Below are 21,357 nucleotides of genomic sequence, written 5' to 3'. Positions count from 1 at the left end.
GAAATAAGATATCATTTTCTTCGAGATCATGTGCAGAAATGCGATATAGTACTATAGTTCATAAACACACACGATTAGTTAGCATATATTTTTCCAAAACCTTTACCAGAAGATAGATTATGTATACTTAGAAGAGAAATAGGTATGATGCATGCTATGGATATCTCTTAAAAGACAGACCAGAGTTAATAAAAATAGAGAGAGAATTTTTATAAATACTTTTATATAAATTTGAGGTTCTTAACCTCATGTTTGAGACGCTCATTCTCTTCATATAATATCATGGCATCCCTATCCATGGCAACTGACAAGCGGAATGAAGAATCTAATAGATATTTCAACTGTTTATTCTTCTACCAAAGGATTCCTTCCCTTGTGTGAGACTCTTGAACAATTCGCTAAAGTACAAAAATTTTTTCTTTAAACTTTTCAACCTCATGGTTTCTGTCATGTAGCTACTGGAAAAAATTAACTATAGAGGAGGAGTAGTAAGTCCCGAGACTCACTAAGTCGTAGATAGCAATGGAGTCTGACTTGTTAGCCAAATTATTATTCTCTTGCTACAACATGGCACCAATGATAGCTGTAGAAAGGATAGGAGATTGAGGTGTAGAATACCTCATGGATGAATTCAGAGGAATGTTAGAAGAATGAGCCATTGAGAAAAGAATTGAAAGCTTAAAGCAAGAATGTTGAAGGAATGCAAATGAGTTATAGAAATGAGAAGAAGATTTGATGCAGATTGGATGAACTATAAGACTGATTTTATAGAGATAGCATAAAGAACAAGACAAGCTATCATCCAAGTCAAGGAGCAATGTGATTTTTTTTTTTTTTTTGTATTCGATGGGTGAAAATGACATTTTTTTTTAGAAAATCCGAGCACTCAATCTTGTTTAATAACAATATCAGGTGATTTTTCAAATCTCTAGCCACACTTGTCAGGTCACGGGCGACTCCAATTTCTCAACTATCTACAATTTCTACTAACACACTGTTTTCTTCAGTCCATTTACTTGCTGCAGATCCTTTTTAATGATGCCAAAAGGGGGAGAAGTTTTAGACTAGAACATTAACATTGTTTGAATTGCTAAACTTGTTATATATGCTTGGAAATATATTTATACTTTTGTTTGAGAAACTAACACACATTCTTAGGGGGAGCTTAAGTAGTAATACAGGCTTCAGGTTCTATTAAGTATTTGCCATCATCAAAAATGAGGAAATTTTTGAATTCAAGGTTTAAATATTCGTGTAATTATATATCTACACATAGATTTTGATGATAACAAATGAATTCAAAGAATAAAAGAGTCTCAAACTCAAGTTGTTTACATAATGGAGTCAAGCACATCAATGAACCAAGCATGAGTAAAAAGGGAACAAGTTCATATTAAAGCCATAGAGTAATGTTATAAATCTCTTAAAAATTTGAAATTAGAATTAATGCTCAAAATTAATATTTTATCATAAAATATTAAAATACATTTTCTACATGTTCATGAATATTTTGAAATTTTTGAAAGATGATTGCTTGTCATTTTTCAAATGTGCATGCTTTATTTGAATATTTTTAAAAGTAATTGATGCTCTTTTTGACTTCTACAAAAGGTAGATGATTTTGTTTGAAAATAAACATATACATGCTTTATTTGAATATTTTCAAATGTGATTGATACTCTTTTTGACTTATCCAAAAGGTAGATGATTTTGTTTGAAAATTTTGAAAAGTAAAATGTGCTCCTTTTGTCATATGCAAAAAGTAAAAAAATTAGATTTGAAATTTTTGAAAAGTGAATGATGTTGTTTTTGACAAATGAAAAAGAAGAAACTTTTATTTGAATTTTTTGAAAAGTGAATGATTTTATCTTTGACTTGTGAATCTTTTTAAATTTGAATATGAAGTCTCATATCTTTATAAATAAATCATTTGAGAGTTTCAAATTCACAACACCAAAAGCATACAACATTCATTCAAAACTTTCATTATCTCTTCTCTACACATTGAGTCTTAACCCTTATTCATTTTGAGAGAGATATAGTTTGCCCTGTATTGTTCTTATTTCACTCATTAAGGAGTGTTCTCTGATAACCTATCTACTATCAGCTCTTGTATCAATAAAATGGTGTGTATAACCCTTTTGTGTGTATAAAGTGTTCTATATAGGGAATAATTAAATTACCACGTGTAAGGTGATTACAAGTGTAAAGAGTGTTCTACACAGATCCTTTGTAACGGTGTTGTTCAAAGGTGTAATAGGTTTTTATCTCCACCTGAAGGAGGTAGAATAGTGAATTTGGGGATCCTCACGGGGTAGGTTGAGACGAGGACGTAGGCAGTGGAGCCGAACCTCATTAACATACTGAGTTTGCTTCTTTTTTACCCTTACTTTTTATATTTATTACTGCTTAGTATTTTGTTTATATATTTTATATTGTGTATTTGATTTATAATTGTTAATTCTTAAATACAACTCAATTTATCCCTCTTTTTGTGTTAGTCCTCTGGGTAACATGTATACATTACTAGCAAATCATAGCCAATGTATATGGGTTTGAAATTGAATATTGCAACCCTATTGGTACTTTTTGTTTTCATAACATTGGCTGCCAATGCCAAACCAACTGCCTTTAATGTTGTGAAAAAGTACGGAGGAAAGGTTAATGAAGATATCACCTTGGTACGCAATCATGAATCCCAATCTACTTGTTACTTTAGATCTAAAACGTACGTGTTTTCTCATACAAAAATACTTTGGATTTCAAATTTGTATCTTGAATGCTTTCTAATTTTTTTACTTGGTAATTAAGAAAGTATTTTTTAGTGATGTTGTGAATTTTTTATTTAAAAAAAATATTTAAGAATATAAAAAAATGAACATAAAAAAAATAATAAAAATTTTTATTTTGCATTTCTCGATGGGTTCTCGAGCTGCGTCCCTCTGGGGATGTAGCACTACTCTTTCTTGTAATTTCTTCATGTTCTAATTAAACGTACTTTCATGAAACATTCTGCATGTAGGCTTTGACAAATGCTTGGAAGGATGCGTGTGCAACGCAGGGCCGAAGTAAAGTTGTGGTACCAGCTGGGACATACAGGTTCGGCCCAGTACAGTTAAATGGTCCATGCAAAAGTCCAATTGAGCTTAAAGCACCTTACAAGCCCCAGGGGACCTTAGTTTTTCAAGTGGGGTAGTTGGGTTAGTTTTGAACTTGTCGACCAATTAACTTTATCAGGCAATGGAACTTTTGATGGCCAAGGAAAATCTGTTTGGGCTAAATACATCGGTGCCTTACCAATTGTAAGTTCATGGCTTCTATCTTTAACTAATCTTTGCCCAATATACAATAGAGTTCTACTATATAAGTCACTTTTACATACTTATTACACATTTCACTGGAAAATATTTACATTCTTTGTGGAGCTTAATAATATTTGAAAAATGAACGGAACATAAGGTTCGACTTCATCATCAATTCAATTATACGGGGCATAATGTCATTGGATAGCAAACAATTCTACTTACATGTCTTTGCATGCAAAAGTGTTACCCTATTGCACTTAAATATTAGAGCACCAAATAGCCCTAACACTGATGGAATCCACATAGGCGTGATCGACTGGAATTCGTATAATAGATTCCAAAATCGGAACCAGTGATGATTGTATCTCTCTTGGTGATGGCAACCGAGATATACTTATCCGGAAAGTAGCCTGTGGACATGGTCATGGGATCAGCATAGGAATTCTTTGTAAGAAATATAATGAATGGCGTAAGAATCAAAACATAGTCTGCTTCCCTTTCTGGCATTGCCTTCGATATGCATTTCGAGAACATCTATATGAAAAATGTCAACAATCCCGTCATCATAGATTAAGTGTATTTCCTAAGGAATCAATGCAAAGCACAAGTAATTACATAATACAGAACTAGTTTCAATTTATTATCTTCATGTTCAAAGTTGAAGAAATATTTCTCATATTGTAAATATTTTTATTGTGTTTCTTGCTTCTAGATTCCCTCTTAGATTAAGATTAGTGAGGTTAGCTTCCTTCAAGAACATATAAGGCACCTCTCAAACTAAGGAGGCCGTCAAGCTTCTTTGTAGCAAGGCAATACCATGTGATAATGTGGAGATTAGTGACATAGACCTTGCATGCCAAGGAAGCGATGGCCCTGCGACATCCCAATGTATTAATGTTAATCCCACCATTTTGGGCTAACAGAACCCTCTCGCTTGTACTTTGAAAAAACTTGCTAACTAGCTAATTAAAAGTTACATATCTATATTTCTATTGTAAGCTATAAAGTGATTGTGATTTTATGGACACTGTTTGTACTCTTGGAAAAACTCTTTGAATTCATCAACAACAAAACAATGACATTGTATGTACTTACATATATATATACACACATTTGGTGCAAAGTTTATCAGCCTATCTACATATACATGACCGGATTATAATTACAACAGGGCTGGCTCAATATGTTGTAGGGCCTAATGCGGAAATTTTGAGCGATGCTTTTTTCATTAAAAAAATAAGTATTTTTTTAAATTTAAATTTTACATTACCTTTTTATTTAAAAATAATTCCTATCCTTTTGCATAAGGGTGTTCATCCGGATCCGGATCCGGATATCCGGCCATAACCAGATCCGGATCCGTATTTCAAAAACCAGGCGGTTATCCGCCCGGATTAAACCCGGACTCAATCTGGGCAGATAACCGGATTCGACCTGGATATCCGGATTTTTTGGTTTTTTTGGCTTAAAACCCAGATATCCAGGTTATAACTGGATTGAATCTGGGTTTTGTAAAAAAAAAAAAAAAAAAAAAAAAAAAAAAAATTTCTAAAAAAATCATTATAACTTTAAAAAGAAATTATAACATTTTTAAAAAAAAAAAATCTAATATCTTATTTAAATTGCCCAGATTTTTTTTAAAAAATAATTTAAACACTTTTTAAAGAATTTTATAAAAAAATAAATTGAAGAAAAAAATAAATAAAAATGCAAAATAGATAATATTGTTGTTACATCACAATGCAAAACATAAATTTACAAAGAACAAAATAAATAATAATACATCACAACTAATACAATGTCACTACTCTTCACATCTTGAATCTTGAATTGAGTGGAAAAATTGATTTCTTTCACCTTGATCCGGTGATGATCATTTTGGGAAATTTTTTTTCTGGATTGAGTCTCCATAAGCTGCCAATAGCATCAATTACAACAGAAAAATGAAAATTACAATCAAACAACAGCATCAATTACAAAAGGTTGACTAGAGTCTGACAAATGGTTCAAGGCAATAATACGGATGAATTTTTAACTGCCCAATCGATCAATCAAGAAATTAAAATTGATAAGACTATACATGCTAACATGTCCATTAACAAAATCTTAAGGGTCATTATTACATAAATATCAATTCCAATAAATTAGGGAACCTTATTACAAAAACCTATCTCTAACCTCACCAATAGTTTGATAAACAAAGATACAATTACGGAGACATAAATACATGATCATGCAAGATGTAAGGGTTCTTTGAAAACTTAATGCAATAATGTAGGACAAAATTCTCAGGTTTAAGCTTTTAACAATTCAGTTCAAGGAAACACACCAAATAAAACTCAAATCAAAACTACAAAAGACAACGCATTCCACACTTTTCAAACTCGACCCATGCATTTCACTAGAATAGAAATCAAGCTCCTTCGAAGAACTCATAAAAATATTTTTTATATCAAAACGGATTATAATTACATTCTAGCCAAAAAAACCCAAATCTGTGAAACACAATCTAAAAGGGAAACATGGGTAAATCTGACCCACATGGATAATTACATTACACCTATAGAATTTGAATGAGCAAATTGGGTAAAATCTGACCCACATGATGTTATAAAGTTGAGAGAAATTGGTGACACTTGCATACACGTACAGAACAAACAAAAAAAACCCAGATCTAGCCAAAAACACCCAGATCTGTGAAAAACAATCTAAAAGGGAAACATGGCCACCGAGATTTCTATCAACCAGTTAAAAACCCAAACCTGTTCTAGCACAAAACAGTGTAATAATGTATTATGGACTCGAAAATACGAAATCAAAATGGATAACAAATCTTCAAAACAGTCCCATAAAATACGAAATCAATGAAAACCCCACAAAACATAATATGCAAAATCTCACTAATCAGTAAGCGAATGCAAGATTCAACCACCAAAAGATAAAAATACACAAAAGAGCGAAACATGCTCCAACCAAACCACAGAACCCGATTCAAAACTACACCAAATCTATGAACTCAAACAAAACCATAAACCCAGATCTAATCTTTTTTTTGATAAGTTAAATCCATATCTAATCTATCCATATCTACATCTAAAAAAGCGAGAGATGCTAGAGTTTTCGGGGGGGGGGGGGGGAGAGAGAGAGAGAGAGAGAGAGAGAGAGAGAGAGAGAGAGAGAGAGAGAGAGAGAGAGAGAGAGAGAGAAGTATCGAGAGAAAGTACCGACGGCCTAGTCACCGGCGACGATGAATCCAGCTACCAGTAAAAGTTAGGGTTTCGGGGGTAGAGAGAGAGACGGAGAAGAGAGGCAAGTTACGGGTTTTAGTTTTACCTAGGCTTTCGTCCGGCTGTGGGAAACTGAAATATCAAATAAGGTATTGCTTAATACACGGGACCCGGGTTATGGATATCCGGTTATATAACCGGATCCGTAACCGGTTTTAAATTTCTAACCGGTTATTTTATCCGTCCGGGCGGAAATCCGCTCGGATTATTCCGGATTCCGGATTTCAAACCGGATCCGGAAAAAATCCGGCCCAGATGCACACCCCTACTTTTGCAAAGTAAATTACTTATTAGAATTTTATACCACCCTTTCAACTATAACCGACTTAATCTTTGTTAGAAAATTATTGGTTTAGAGAGGATTTGATCTAATTTAATTTTGCAAGACATGCTTTAGACTCTTAGAAGCAATTATAATCATTATTTTCAATAAAGTTCTATAAACAATCTATGCATTTGGAAAAAATTTGGCCACTGCCTCTTCAAAGGATAATACAAAAACTTTTTCTGTCAAAAATTAGATTTTACTATTTATAATTTTTACATTATAGTTCTATAATGTTCAACCCAAGTTTTTGAAAGAAAAGCCAAAGAAGTCATCTTTGCATTGTACTCATTGTGGATACAATGGGCATATAGTTGACAAGTGTTTTCAACTTCATGGGTACCCTCATGGATGGACTAGACCAAAAGGAAAATGATCTGTGCCTTCTGCACATGCTGCCATTTCAACTGGAGATGTCTATATTCAAAATAGTATTGAGCAACAAAGGGTTTCTTTAACTGCTGAAGAATTCAATAAACTTCTAGCACTTGCCAATTCTTGATCTCAACCCTCTTTATCATCTCAGAATACTATCTCAACAGCAGTTGTAAACATTGTTACTTCTTCATTTTCTGGTACAACACATCCTCTTATCTCTTGTAATTTCGTCTCTTCTTCTCAAAAATCCAAATTTTCTTGGATTCTCGACCCTGGTACAACATATCATATGATCTGTTCAACCCACTTATATTCTTCTACTCCTAAACAAATTATTGCCTTCATTAATCTTCCTAATGGCCATATTGTTCCAGCCACACATATTGGTACTATTTGTCTTTCTAACACATTATTCTTACATGATGTCTTATGTGTTCCAACATTTTCATTCAACCTATTATCTGTTTCTAAACTAACCAAAGAATCTAACCTTTGTCTACTCTTTTATGGCTCTATATGAGATACCTGTTATGCGAACACAGCCACACAAATCAAGAGTTCTGAGATCAGGGCATCCATATGCCAAACTCATTACTCCCACGTCACTTACATTATCACACCACCCTAGGCTTAAAGACTGCAATTGACAGCAATAACATCCAATAGCCTGCATATCTTCAAAGAAATATCATTAAATTATATCACTTCTTATGACTTGAGTTGAAAGAAACAATTAGAATTTAGAAAATCATTTATACCTGCAATGCACTGTCAGATGCAGCTTTGACACATCCACAAAAGATTTAAAACCTTTAACTTATGGCAAAAACTAGCCAGATATGCAAGAGCAGTGTCACTAAATGCTGAACATCCACTGATGTTGAGTTTGGAAAAATTAGGACAACCATGAGCCAGGGCATACAGGGATCTGTCACTAAGCATGAAGCTTTTGCTGAGGTCCAGAACCTGCAGATCATGACAGCAGTTTGCAATAGTTTGAACGGCATGATCCTCAAGCTGTGGTTTATCTTGGCACAATATGAGAGACTGCAATTTTGTCAACTTGGGAGCAAGAGATAGGACCAATTTGTTCATGTTCTTGCTGCACCTGAAAAATGAGTTCATGCCATCTGGTAGGTAAGGTATTCACAACAAGCTGTCTCTTGTTTAATTGAGATGCCCGTTAGTTTTATAATCGTGAACGAGAAAGAAATAGTGCAAATTACAGGAACTCATTCCATCAAAGTTTTCACAAAAAGCATATAGGGCAAGAGGAATGTACACTTAATGCCGTTTTTAAACTTTGTACCGCAAGTTTCTACAGAAATTATAGACAACTTAAATACAAGATAAGACCACCCCAGATAATGATGAGATGAAAAATAACACAAATAAAGAGAAAGTGGAGCTATAAGACTTTACATCCTTAAAGGTTAGGCATCGTTTGTTTTTAAAAATTAATTGAAATTAAAGTTAAAAGTTGAATAAAATATTACTAGAATATATTATTTTAATATTATTTTTGTATTGGAATTTTAAAAAATGAATTATTTATTTTATTTTGTCTGAAACTTAAAAAAAGTTGTAATGATGAGATGAAATAAGATAAGATGATCCGATTCCACGATAGAACTGTGCAACAATGAGTTCTTATAAAAATCCTATCCTTCTCTATCCTCTTCCTCCTTTTAGGCACATGGTTAAATCTACAAAGATCAAAATAGAGCAGTAGCACGAGACAGGTCTCGAGAAAAACAAAAGAGTTTATTTATTTATTTATTATTTTTTTCATTATAATTTTTGTATTCTTAAACATTTTTTAAAATTTTTTTATAATATTATTAAAAAACACTTTCTTAATTACTAAGTTAAAAAATATATATATTTTAGGACTCAATCGGGGACCAATTGTCGATGACTCTATCACTTCTGTTGGCCAAATTTCTTCTAATTTGAAGGATGACAATTTATATGATACAACTGTTCCATGAAATGATACAAAACTCAGAAAAATAGCAACACAGACACTTGAAGTCTTGAGTTTGAACTGACTCTACATGTTATCCATTTAATATTAATCTATATATTGGGTTTCCTAATCTATAGGAGAATGCTAAAAAAATATAATATAAATAATTAAATTTATTATTTTCTATCCATTTAAGAGGAAGGTAGTAGAGAGAATGGAGTGCCCAGTATGCAAGCAGAAATCTGAAACAGGGATTCACGTGCTATGGAACTGTGAAGCAGCCAAGGATGTGTGGGGACAGGGATGTATCAAAGTTCAGAAAATGGCAGGAAATAGAATCTCTTTCAGTGAGGTTTGGAAACAAATGATAGAGATATTAAACAAAGAGGAACTAGCAGAAGCAGCTCTCATAGTTAGATTAATCTGGTTCAGAAGAAACAATTTGCTCCATGAAAACTCCTACTCTCCTCCTGGGCTAATAATTCAAGCGGCTAAAAAGGAAATGAAGGACTTTAAGGAAGCCACGGGTAAGCCACAGATCAACCTTGTCCACAACTCAGATCAAACACTCAGTTTATGGAAGAAGTCACCAGAGAATTTCTATAAGCTTAACTGGGGTACAGCCACTGATAAAGGAGCAGCAAAAGTGGGAATTGGAGCTATTATAAGAGACTCAAATGGCCAGGTGATCGGATCTCTGCAAGCTACAAGACAATTGACATCTGACCAATTTACTGCTGAATCATATGCTCTATTGATAGCTACAACTTTCAGCAAAGAAATTGGTACCACAGCAGTGATAGTGGAGGGAGAAACTCAAAAAGTACTAAACCTCTTAGGGAGTGGAGCCACTGATTGGAGTCAAGGAGGACTTCTTGTTGAAGAAGCAAAAGCCATCCTCAACTCATGTCTATCATGGTCGGCCAACTTAGTCAACAAGGAGGCCAATAAAGCAGCCAGTTCTTTAGCTAGAAATGCTCTCGTGTTGTATGAGGATCTATGTGAGTTGGAAGAAATTCCTAACTGTATCTTATCCACTGTTCTCAGTGAGATGATGTAATTCTATTTGAAGATCAATAAACTAGCAAGTTTATTTCAAAAAAAAAAAAAAAAAAAGATTTTAGAAATTTCACAAAAATCTGTTGCTTTCACTCGTGGCACATGACTGATTTCAAATATATATGAGTATATGAGCAACTGCACCTAATTTCAACTTGAACACGCATATATTTCAACTGCACACTATATGCGTGTTCAAGTTGAAATTGTTCATCAGAAATGAATGCATTGTAGCCCAGTTTGGTTAGCCATACCTGTACGGATGGAATATTTATCAATCCAAAGATTCCAAACGCCGAAACTCATCCGTGTTTTATCTCTGAAGTTTTCAACAGTTTTAATAATGTCTGACAATGGACCGTGAAGAAATGAATGCATTCTTCACTGACCCGTCGTCCTCCTTTACTTTTCTTTTTCCCATCTCATTTCGAACATATCTGTCTTCAGTTCACGCCCCTTCCCCTCTGCCGAAATTCACCGCTTCCCCCGGCGAAACCAACGCCATCCCCACCGCAATAAACCACCCCTGTGCTTTCATCGTGGCTGTGTTGTACTCGCTGCAACACTTCGGCCAGCAGGTGATGCACCGAGACGGCGTTGGTTTTCGTCGGGGACGGTGGAGCACCATAAAGGTAACCGTACCCCTCTGACCATTTTTTATTTTCTTCCCCTCCGCAAAATTTTTTTTCCCCTCTGCACCATTTTTCAACTGCAGTGGGTAGAGATTCCCACGCCTCTAACCTTATCTTTGGGGAATCTTGCCTTTCTAGGTTTTCATTATCAAAAACAGTCGCCCTATTTTCCTTTTTCCATTTCAAAATCATCTATAAATTGAAAATGACCCCACTCAGAAAACCCACCACCACCACTGTCTGCATCCATCGCACCGCCGCCCCTACGACTACCATTAAACGCCGCATTGTATTCGCAGCCATCACGGCTCCTCAGACGCGGTCCTTCAAGGTAACCAAATATATGTTGTCATATTTATTCGCAGCCACTACCATTAACAGTTGATAATTGGATATTTTGATAATTTTAGTTTAATTCTATTTATTTAAAGAAGTTTAGTCCATTGATAGTTTGATATATATAATCTTTCTTGGGATTTTCATGAGCATTGTATCGGAATATGGCTCTGTTTGATATATAATTTGATATATATGTGGCTCTGTTTCATGGGATGCGGCTCTGGTTGATATATATGTGGCTCGTTTGATATATATATATATATATATGGCTCTGTTTGATATATAATTTGATAAATATGTGGCTCTGTTTCAAGGGATTTGCATGAACAGGGTAAAGATATATTTTAAAATTTATCTTTGTTTGAAAATGTTCTTTACAGTTCTAAATCATATGGTACAGATATTTTAAACCCTTGGTTTCATTCTAATTTTGACTAACACCAGCCATTGTCATGGATATAACAGCTCTTCTAAAAAGATTCTCCACAAAGAACTTCACTGAATGTAGATTAGATAATAATTTAGAAGGCTAGCAATGTTCATATTGGTAGAAAAAAGTTACAAACTTGATGGATCTTCTCTACCAGTTTTCCATCCATCTGAATATATTCTAGTCCCTTCTGAGTTGGAGGATGAACATTGCTATGACACAGAATAAATAACAACTCCTTTCCATCAACATTTTGTGGTAACATGATGACCAAACTTACAAATCTCAGTCACCTTCATCTCAAGAATATTTACTCAACCAGCAATGAAATACGAGTTACATCTTCCTTGAAGTTGAAGCCCATAGAGAGAGCCTAGGCAACAGCTTTCATTTGTCCTAATCAATTCCTCGACAGAATCAAATAAAATAACTTCAAAAGGAATCAACATTAACCAGGGGTGTCAGCCGTAATTCTTGAATGTTTTTGCTGTTTGTTATCATATAATGAAAGGGATTGCATTATAGGCTGGTTTGTAAATGGTTTCAGTCAATATGATGCAAAATGGATTGACAAAAGTATAAAGATTTTCCAATAGATAAGGGAGTTGCTCAAATAAATGGATGCTACTTATGTCAGATCATAAAATGGAAAGATTCCTTTTTTTTTTTTAAATAATAGAGGACAATGGAATCCTCTTTAAATTTAAAAGGATGCACTTGGTAAGATTGTGAGTGACTAGTTTGTCTAGATGACAGAAACAATATGCCTACCTCATAAGTACAGTGCCTAAGGGTGTAAATTTTAACCGAAAAATCAGTTCGGACCGGACCCAACCGATGTGGTCCGGAACCATTTCTAAAATGCCAAAACAGGTTGGAACTGGTCCGGTTCCATGATTTTTAGGACCGGACCGGTTCACTATAACATATATTTATAGTTATTTTTTAAATATTATGTATAATATTTTTTATATTATATATAATTTTTATATATAACAATATAAATTATAATTAATAACATAAAACTTTAATCTAAAACATGAAAATTTACTTGATCATATGCTTTAAACATAATATATATATATTAATAACATTTTATGGTCTAATAAATTCTAAACATATTCCTTTTGAATTTTTAGAAAATACATAATACTTTAGTAATACTAATATATATTAGTATATTTTTTTTTTTGATAAGTAAATATATATTAGTATATTAATCACATTTCATTTTAATTAATTAGTAGACATTAGAATACTAATGTATATTAGTATATTAATTACATTTTTCCTAATACTAATACTTTTAGTAGGGCTGTGCAAGCAACCGCCTGGCCCAGCCCGCCTGTGGGACCCGACCCTAAATGAAAAAAATCAGACTTAAATGGTCCGTGCTCGGGTTTGACACGTTTAACCCGCTAAACCTCATCAACCTGCTAAATGTCACTCAAAAGTCAAAACCAAGAAGAAACCCCAACAAAGAAAGCTAGGTGTCTTCCGCTACTTCGTCTTTTTCAAACATAGGTCCATGTTTTTTATTCTTATCTTTCCATTTAATCATTCTCTTTCTTGCCTATGGAAATGATGACGCTTCGGGGTGCGTGGGGTTGTTGAGGGCAAAAGGAAGGAAAACGTGGGAACGATGATGGCAATGGAAAGTTACAAAGAGGAATGATGATTGTTGTAGATTCAAGCATAGAGATCAAACTAGTTTTGAAAAACAGATCCACACAACCGTATATGTTGCTATGCACTGGTCGTGAACATGCTAGAGATGGAAGAGCCATGCTCGGAGGAGACGAATTGGATGGTGAGGAGGAGGACGATGGGGAGGATTAGAAGTCCCATAGGGCTCAACAGCTAGGCGATGGCAGAGGTGATGGCCTCACCTTGGTCACTGACGAGCGACGTCTCCACAAACAAGGGCCACCACCACGGCTAGTAAGATGTTGTGGGGTGCACCACCTTGTGTCTCTTTAATCATCCTGTGAGTGGGAGGTTTAGTAAGTTTTGGAAGTTGTTTTTTTTCTTTTTTTGGCTTTCCTGATATACTTTTTTTGTGATCGGAGGGAATGAGATGCAATGCATGCGTTGTCGTCTTGGAAGTGTGTTTTCGCACAAGTTGACCCGATGTTGGTCGTGCGGGTCGATTCGTGATGTCCTGGGAGCCTGGTCGGGCCCAAACACAATCTAGGTTATTCGGGTTGCATGCTAACTTTTAGTATTAGTAACTCACTTTAAGTATATATATATAAATAACTATATAAATCATTGTAGTATTAGTAGATATACTAATACCATATCATTATAAGTCTATAAGTCTATATGATACTATAGTGAATAAGTGATATAGAAATACTATAGGAGGGTAACCAGTGAGTAATCAATTTTGAAAAATGTAAAATCAGTGTATACCGGTTCGGTCATAAATTTTGTTCAAAATCGGATCGAATCGGACTAGTTACATCCCTAAGTCAATGACTATAATATTTTAGTTACCGGCTATATTACTTTTTTTTTTCTTGTTTTGTTAAATATCTTCATTAATAATTGTTTACCTTTGTCTTTATCAGGTTTGAATATAGATTTATGCAATAATTTTAAATTGTGTTTTTTTCTTTATAGCCATACCAGCTATTGATGCTCCTGGCAAAGGCACACACTGAAGATATGGTAATCTATTGCTCCTTTTCAATTGCTGGATTTGTTGCCATAATATTGTGCATTAATGGCAACATGAATGATCTTGGACTAAGGTACAAATTATTTTATTTGCTGGATTTTTGACCTTGCATTTGCTATCTTTTTCTTGTTGGATTTTTTACCTTGCATATGCTATCTTCTTGTTGCTGGATTTTTAGGAGCCAATATACGTTACTCATATAGAATCTAGTTCATTAAACTATAGCATATTTATAAGTCTCCAAGAGTGGTGAGTTTTAGTGGTGAAGTTGTTTTTAGGGGTGAGTTTATCTGTAACGCCCGTCCTTGTGGTGGGTCCTTTTTCATATCGATTTTGATAAAAACCGACGGGAATTACGATTCCTTTTCAATCTCTTTTCCATACATACTAGGATACAAAAGACTCCATGTTATAAATAAAATCTCATTTTTTTCTTGATTAAAACTTTCAGCGGAAAACATTACATTACATAATTAAAACTTTTAATGTGAAACATCTTGCCTAGGCCTTCGTGCTCTTCCCCTTGGGTTGTGCCTGTTCTGACCTGTCATGCTCATCTTATGCCTGGGAGGGCACACATAAAAACTAAAATGAGTCGATGACTCGTAAGCATTACTTCATACAGTCATAATATAATAACATAGTTTTTCAGTCATGCAGTTATCATTCCATACATACATATCTTACGTAGCATGCATATGTCTTTCTTTTCGTTTGAAAACGTTCCGAGTTGGGGTTTTTATTTAAAACATGATTTCTTCTTTAAAACAGTTCCCCACGCATCGCTGCCTTCGTTACTTAAAGAATCTTTTCATGCATTTATATTTCTACGTACATTCATGCATACATACGTTCATTAAATCATCTTTTCTTACTTACGTACATTCATGCATTTGGTCCATTCATTCATACATACATACATGCATCCATTCTTAACATGCATTCGTTCATTCTTATCACTTTCATGTGGCCGTTGCACACTGTTACGCCCCGTGCGCTGGGGTTAGCGGTCTTTTGGACCTGATTCCGCCCGTGGCCGCGGGTTGGGAATCCATTCAGTCAGGGTGCAGCACTGGGTGCACTACCAGTACTACTTACCCGACATTGCAATCTGCCCATTTCTTTGATATCATTTCCAATCCAGTCCATGTGGCCATTACGTATTTTCATACATCATACATTCAATCCGTTCATTTCTTTATAGTCCTTTCCTTTTCATTCGTATCGTTTAAAGCATAATTTTCTTTATTTTTCCTAAAAGTTGCTTTAAGAGAAGTTTCTTTAAGAGGAAACTGATTTTCTTTCTTTTCCATTAAAGCTGTTTTAGAAAGAGTTATTTTATTTTAGAAAAGATAGTTTTCTCTCTTTATCAATCCTTACAGTCCTTAACAGTTATAACGTCCTTTAAAGCTTCTTTTCGTTTCCTTTCATAAATATACATACAATACGTACTACGTATAGCATCCATTCACATGCATACACGTACATAATTTGGGTGCATAAAAAGGGGCTGCTAAGGAAGGCCGCTACGTACTTATACTTGAAAACTTACGTTTTATTTTCCTTTTTACAGAAAAGCTTTCGTCTTATTCTTCATTTTTTTATAGAGAAAACTTTAGAAGAGTATGAATGTAACACTTACCTGGACTTCATGCCATACTCAAATCATGCAGTCCATTCATGTGCGTGTCAGATGGCAACCTACATGCATACACATAACTTTATGTCATCATCTATCTAATGCATAAGTAACTATTTTAGAAAATAGAACTATGCTTTGCTTGAAACATTCTCTATCCATCCCTGGGCTCTTACGTACTATTTACTATGCTAAAACTTTCGGAGTCTTATTCCTTAAAGTGAACCTCTGTGATTCACCTTAGGTTAAGACACTAAGATCTCTGTCTCGTTCTTCTATTTAGACAATCCAACGCATGATTCTGACATACAGAGCCATGCATCCCAACCTTAAACTATATACTCTTCACTACTTTCACGTATCCTAGCCCACGCTACATCCTTATTTCCATCCATTCAGGCTACATGAAGTCAGCCAATTCTCTGGCTAAAATACCATGTAACCATGATCAGGACAGATTACTCATTACATATGATAAATCTGGCTGATACACTTGTCTTGCCAGAGACACATGTATCTCATCCCCTTTTTTCACCTAAGAGCAACTTATAATTCCAATAAACGCCTGCTTGTATAAACAAACTCCAAACTCCAATACCAACTTGTTAAGACCCGGTCGATAGGACTTTTCCTACTTCCCGGCTCTTTATAAGTTCATCCCAACACTTAATGAGAGAGGATTGCATCCATAAATGCACCTTTGTCACGTCACGTAATTCGAGATAAATCCCGAGTCACATCACGATACCCATCATGCTTCCGCTGCACGCTCTGATACTTCTCCATCACTTCCTTATACTCTTAGTCACAAGTCAGTCTCAAGGCAATACCCGTTACCTTGGACTACAGGACACATCACTACTGCTTCGGTACACTGTTACACAATTCCCGCCACTTGACAAGAGGACTGCATCTACAAATGTGCCTCTGTCACATTATGCAGCTCAAGACAGAATCTCGAGTTACAATACGGGGCCCATTGTGCTTCTGTTGCACTCTCTGATACCTTTTCACCACTTCCATATACCTTTAGCCATAGTCAACCACAAGGTAAATCTCGTCACCCCGGACTACAGGCTATGTCACCATTGTTTTGGGATACTGTTACATAGTTCCCGACACTAGACCATACACTCCACACTTCTCTGCTATGTCATCCAACCATTCGTGACACGCCATCCAGTGTATCACGACCTCGTATAGAGTACACTCACGTGAACTCTCTTCCATCCACACTATGACAACATCACTACGATATACGCCTCACAGTGCATCGCTACGCGACACGGAGTACGCGCCATGCGTACTCCTTTCGTTACAACACTCATCATCACGATGCACATCACACGGTGCATCGCCATACCACACGGAGTACACTCTAAGTGCACTCCCTTCCTTCTACGCCACACATTACTACAATGCACGTCACACGACGCGTCGCTGCATTACACAGAGTACGCTTCACGCTTACTCTCTTCACACTACATGCCGTATCACATCTGTGGCATTCATCTCACGCCCATACTTCACAACATAGTCCACAATGCTACACAATCAAGCCCAACACTTCACAACTACACTTCGCTTCACAACTACGCAGCGAACTCCACAAATACTAACTACACAGTCTACGATCCAACCAATCAACTACTTTAAACATAAATAACTAGAGATAGAGGGTTATACCATCGACGGGCTAACCCGTGCGTCGTTCGCTGCTCGTCACGATTAAGCGTCGGAGGAGCGTACGTGGCGGTAACACCGCGTACGGTGGTTGTCCACCACATAAAGTGGTAGTTTGAGCTTGAGAAAAGCTAGGCGTGGCCTTGGAAGGCTCATGGTGGCCTCGTGGTGGTCGAAGGTGGCGGAGCACGGCGGCATCATGCCGTGAACAGTAAATCCGAATGGTGGGTGTTTGCTTGAGGTGGTGGAAGACCATAGAACTTCATGGCAAGCTAGGGAAAGGTAGAGGAACATGTGGTAGAGCTGTGGTGGCTCGGTGGTGGCCATACGGTGGCTCACGGCGGCGGATCCGCCGTTTGAAGCCATTTTCGGCCTTGGAGAGTGAGGGAGAGTGAGAGCTCTACATAGCTCCGTTGGCCATGGAATTTCTTGGGGAAGTTCGTGGTGATGAGAGGAACAAGGTGGTGGTGGTGAAACACCATGGGTGGCCGTGTACGGTGGTGCACGGCGGTGCAACCGAACGTGTGTGTGTGAAAACCCATCGGAGAAAGAGTGAGAGTTAGGGAGAAAGAAGGACATGGGGAGGAAGTCCTTGACATGGTGGTTCCAATGGTGGTGCTTGGTGGCCGTTTCAACCGTGTATGGTGGTCCAAAGAGGTGAAAAAGAGTTGAAGACCCATTTCTTTGAAGGGAGATAGAGAGAGACTCGGTGGCCGGTTTAGCTCACCACCGGTGAGGTAGTGGTCGCCGGTGATGGAGGGTCATGCCGGTGTGGGAAGTGAGGCACGGCGGCCGGAGGTGGCGCCGGCTGGAGCTTCAACCGAACGGACATGGAAGTCCATGCACAGTGATGAAGCACGGCTGGACGTGCACGAGGGAGAGAGAAGAGAGAAAAAGAAAGAAAAGAAAAAGAGAAAAGACTGAAGGGAAAGGGTAGGGGCCAGGGTATTTATCTTCAATCCTACGCTTCGGGATCCTCAAAAGGATCTAACGATGAATTAAAACATTGATTTGAAGAGGCGTAAGTATTTTATTTAAAATAAACACTTAGATAAAACACTGAGAGGAATTAAGATAGAATATTATTTTATAAACTAAGGTTTATAAAATAATATTTTCTTCATCATTATATAAAATGATAAAGTATCATTAATTAATCAAAGTGCATAAAATCATTTAAACAAAACACTGAGAGGAATTAAGATAGAATATTATTTTATAAACTAAAGTTTATAAAATAATATTTCTTCATCATTATCTAAATTGATAATGTATCATTAATCACTCAAAGAGGATAAAACCATTTAATTTAAATAAGAGTTTTCAACGTAAAGTTAAATCTCTTAATATTTTAAAACAACTAAAATATCTAATATAAGATATTATCCACAATTATAATATTTTCAGAGCTCATTAAAATATTATAATTGTGCTACATTAAAACAAGCTTATCTAATAATACTGAAAATATCTTCTATAGATATTTTCTATAGATATCTTCCATAGATATTTTCTATAGATATTTTTATAATATTAAAATATCCATAAACTTTAAAATATCTATCTTACTTTGAAATTCGCATAATAACTTTCAGAACACGCCATCGAGATACAACACGTGGGATAAGGCTCAGCACGTAGATCGAAACTCGGCACGTAGACCGAAACTCGACACGTGGAACGAGGCTCGGCATGTTGACCGAAGTTTGACACGTAGATCGAGGCTAGTCAGATAGACTGACTCTCGACATGTAGAGCAAGGCTCAGAACATACACCGAAGTTGGACACGTGGATCAAGGCTTGTACGTAAAGAAGAAGAAAGAAGGAGCGGATATTATATTATCACTTAATAAACTATGACAGTAGGCCAGAGAGAATATGTGCATTATGAGAGAGAGAGAGAGAGTAAAGGCCAAAGGAGCCATAGGGCTTATGAAAAAACTGGGCATTAAGAATCAGAAAAAAATATTTGGAAAGCAACTTGTCTTGGGTAATTTGTACCCAAAACTGAGTTTGCACATCGGCAATCTTTTTTATCTGGTATGTTTAAATAGTTCATTAAACTGTAGGACACACCAGACCAACTTCTCTCACTAGAATGGAACCATCAAACAAAAGGTACACTCACATGAATTACCAGAATGAGGCAATTGACTAGTGGAATCTTATTTATGCCACCATACACAAGAGAAAGGTATCATAGAAGTGACTGGCATAGTTAGTGTGCATTCAGTGGGTATAGAGATTATTTTAATTATCGGTATTCCTCATTGCATAATATTATTGAGCGCACGTTTGGTGTGATGAAAGAACGGTTCAGAAGTTTAAGTTTAATGCTTGCTTATTCAGTTGGGAGGCTAGGACTCATCATTACAGTATGTTGTGCACTACATAATTTCGTTAGAATGACAACGCCTCAAAACTGGTTGCTCACAGATGCAAGTAGTTCGCAGGTTCGCCATAACTTGTCAATTGGGACTGGTGGGGCTAATGTTCAATTGCCACTCCTAGCTGCCCACATCAATAATCCAATTTCATCCCTAATAGCACCCATGGCTTGGCCAAAGTAAGTGAAAATAACATATGGAAAAACTATAGTGTACAAATTATCTGAATTGAGCGAACACTGAAGTGACCAAGATTAACAAAGAGGGCTTTAGAACCTGATGTTGTTTGACTAAACTCAAGATATGAGTGAAGGCAAAGTTGGGCGAATAAGATGATCAACAAAAGTAGTATCATGTTTTGGTACAACCATATATATTTTTTTAATATAGTAGGTTTAAAGAAAATTATTTCAAGTAAAGCTTTAGCTACTAATTAATTAACTACTATTGAACTTGAAATTACATACACGTTTGAGTTTGATCATGTCAAATATAAACTATGACGTCTGTAAGAAATAATTCTAGTCATCCTACTTAAAAATCACATGTTTTTTTATCGTAAAATTTGAAACAATACTTATGTCATGTTATTACTACAACAGAAAAAGTCAATTAATAATGCACAATACATACCTATTAGGCATAAGATGATGCCTCTAAGAGAAATCCATGCATCATTCTTATTCCTCTTGATAAATTGAATGATATACATTGGATTAATTGCCTTGATAACACCTGGATTGTATTTAAAGAAGCTGTACAAGCCAATACTTTAATGAAAAGGAACCAAATTATGAGTATTGGAACAAAACTGTAACTGATTTTATCTGTCCCAATCCTTTGAATTTGGAACAAAATAATCAAGATTTCCACTGCAATCCACATGATCATATTACTATTGAAACCACTAGCAGCTTCCTTAACTCCTTCCACCATTGACAACACTGCATAAAGGATATCAAGATATATATTGTTATCACATATTGATGAATAAACCGATTAAAAAGAAATTACTAGATATAGAATTAACTGGCTAAATGTCAAGCTTGCCTTGGCATGACGACACATGAGAGAATACAGAGCAAAAGTTTCTTCTATATATGATTTTCAAAATATTAATCAACAGAAAATACTTTGATGATGAGAATATTGATTAACAGAAAATATATGATCAATATTCTGTTAAGAATATGTGATTTCATAAAAATATTCACAAATTGACGTGGTTTGATACAATACC

At 35.7% G+C, this 21,357-nt stretch overlaps 2 long non-coding RNA genes and 1 pseudogene across 2 annotated transcripts; 2 read left to right on the top strand and 1 right to left on the bottom strand.

Annotated features, from left to right (window-relative positions):
* The first annotated feature begins 2,549 nt into the window (after window positions 1-2,549).
* On the top strand, window positions 2,550-4,034 carry LOC122298821 (annotated as a pseudogene).
* A 956-nt stretch (window positions 4,035-4,990) lies between these two features.
* LOC122298653 lies at window positions 4,991-6,694 on the bottom strand. The gene is made up of 2 exons (XR_006239494.1): window positions 6,530-6,694; window positions 4,991-5,219 (listed from the first exon to the last, which is right to left on the bottom strand). It is a non-coding gene; the product is annotated as an uncharacterized LOC122298653 (long non-coding RNA).
* Window positions 6,695-10,495: 3,801 nt separating this feature from the next.
* Window positions 10,496-14,511, top strand: LOC122298539. The gene is made up of 2 exons (XR_006239440.1): window positions 10,496-11,286; window positions 14,350-14,511. It is a non-coding gene; the product is annotated as an uncharacterized LOC122298539 (long non-coding RNA).
* Window positions 14,512-21,357: the final 6,846 nt, after the last annotated feature.

This window comes from Carya illinoinensis, chromosome 16 (assembly GCF_018687715.1).
Source record: "Carya illinoinensis cultivar Pawnee chromosome 16, C.illinoinensisPawnee_v1, whole genome shotgun sequence".
In the NCBI taxonomy this organism is placed as follows: domain Eukaryota; kingdom Viridiplantae; phylum Streptophyta; class Magnoliopsida; order Fagales; family Juglandaceae; genus Carya; species Carya illinoinensis.
The sequence above is the reverse complement of the archived record's forward strand: the minus strand, read 5'-3'. Positions and strand labels throughout refer to the sequence as shown.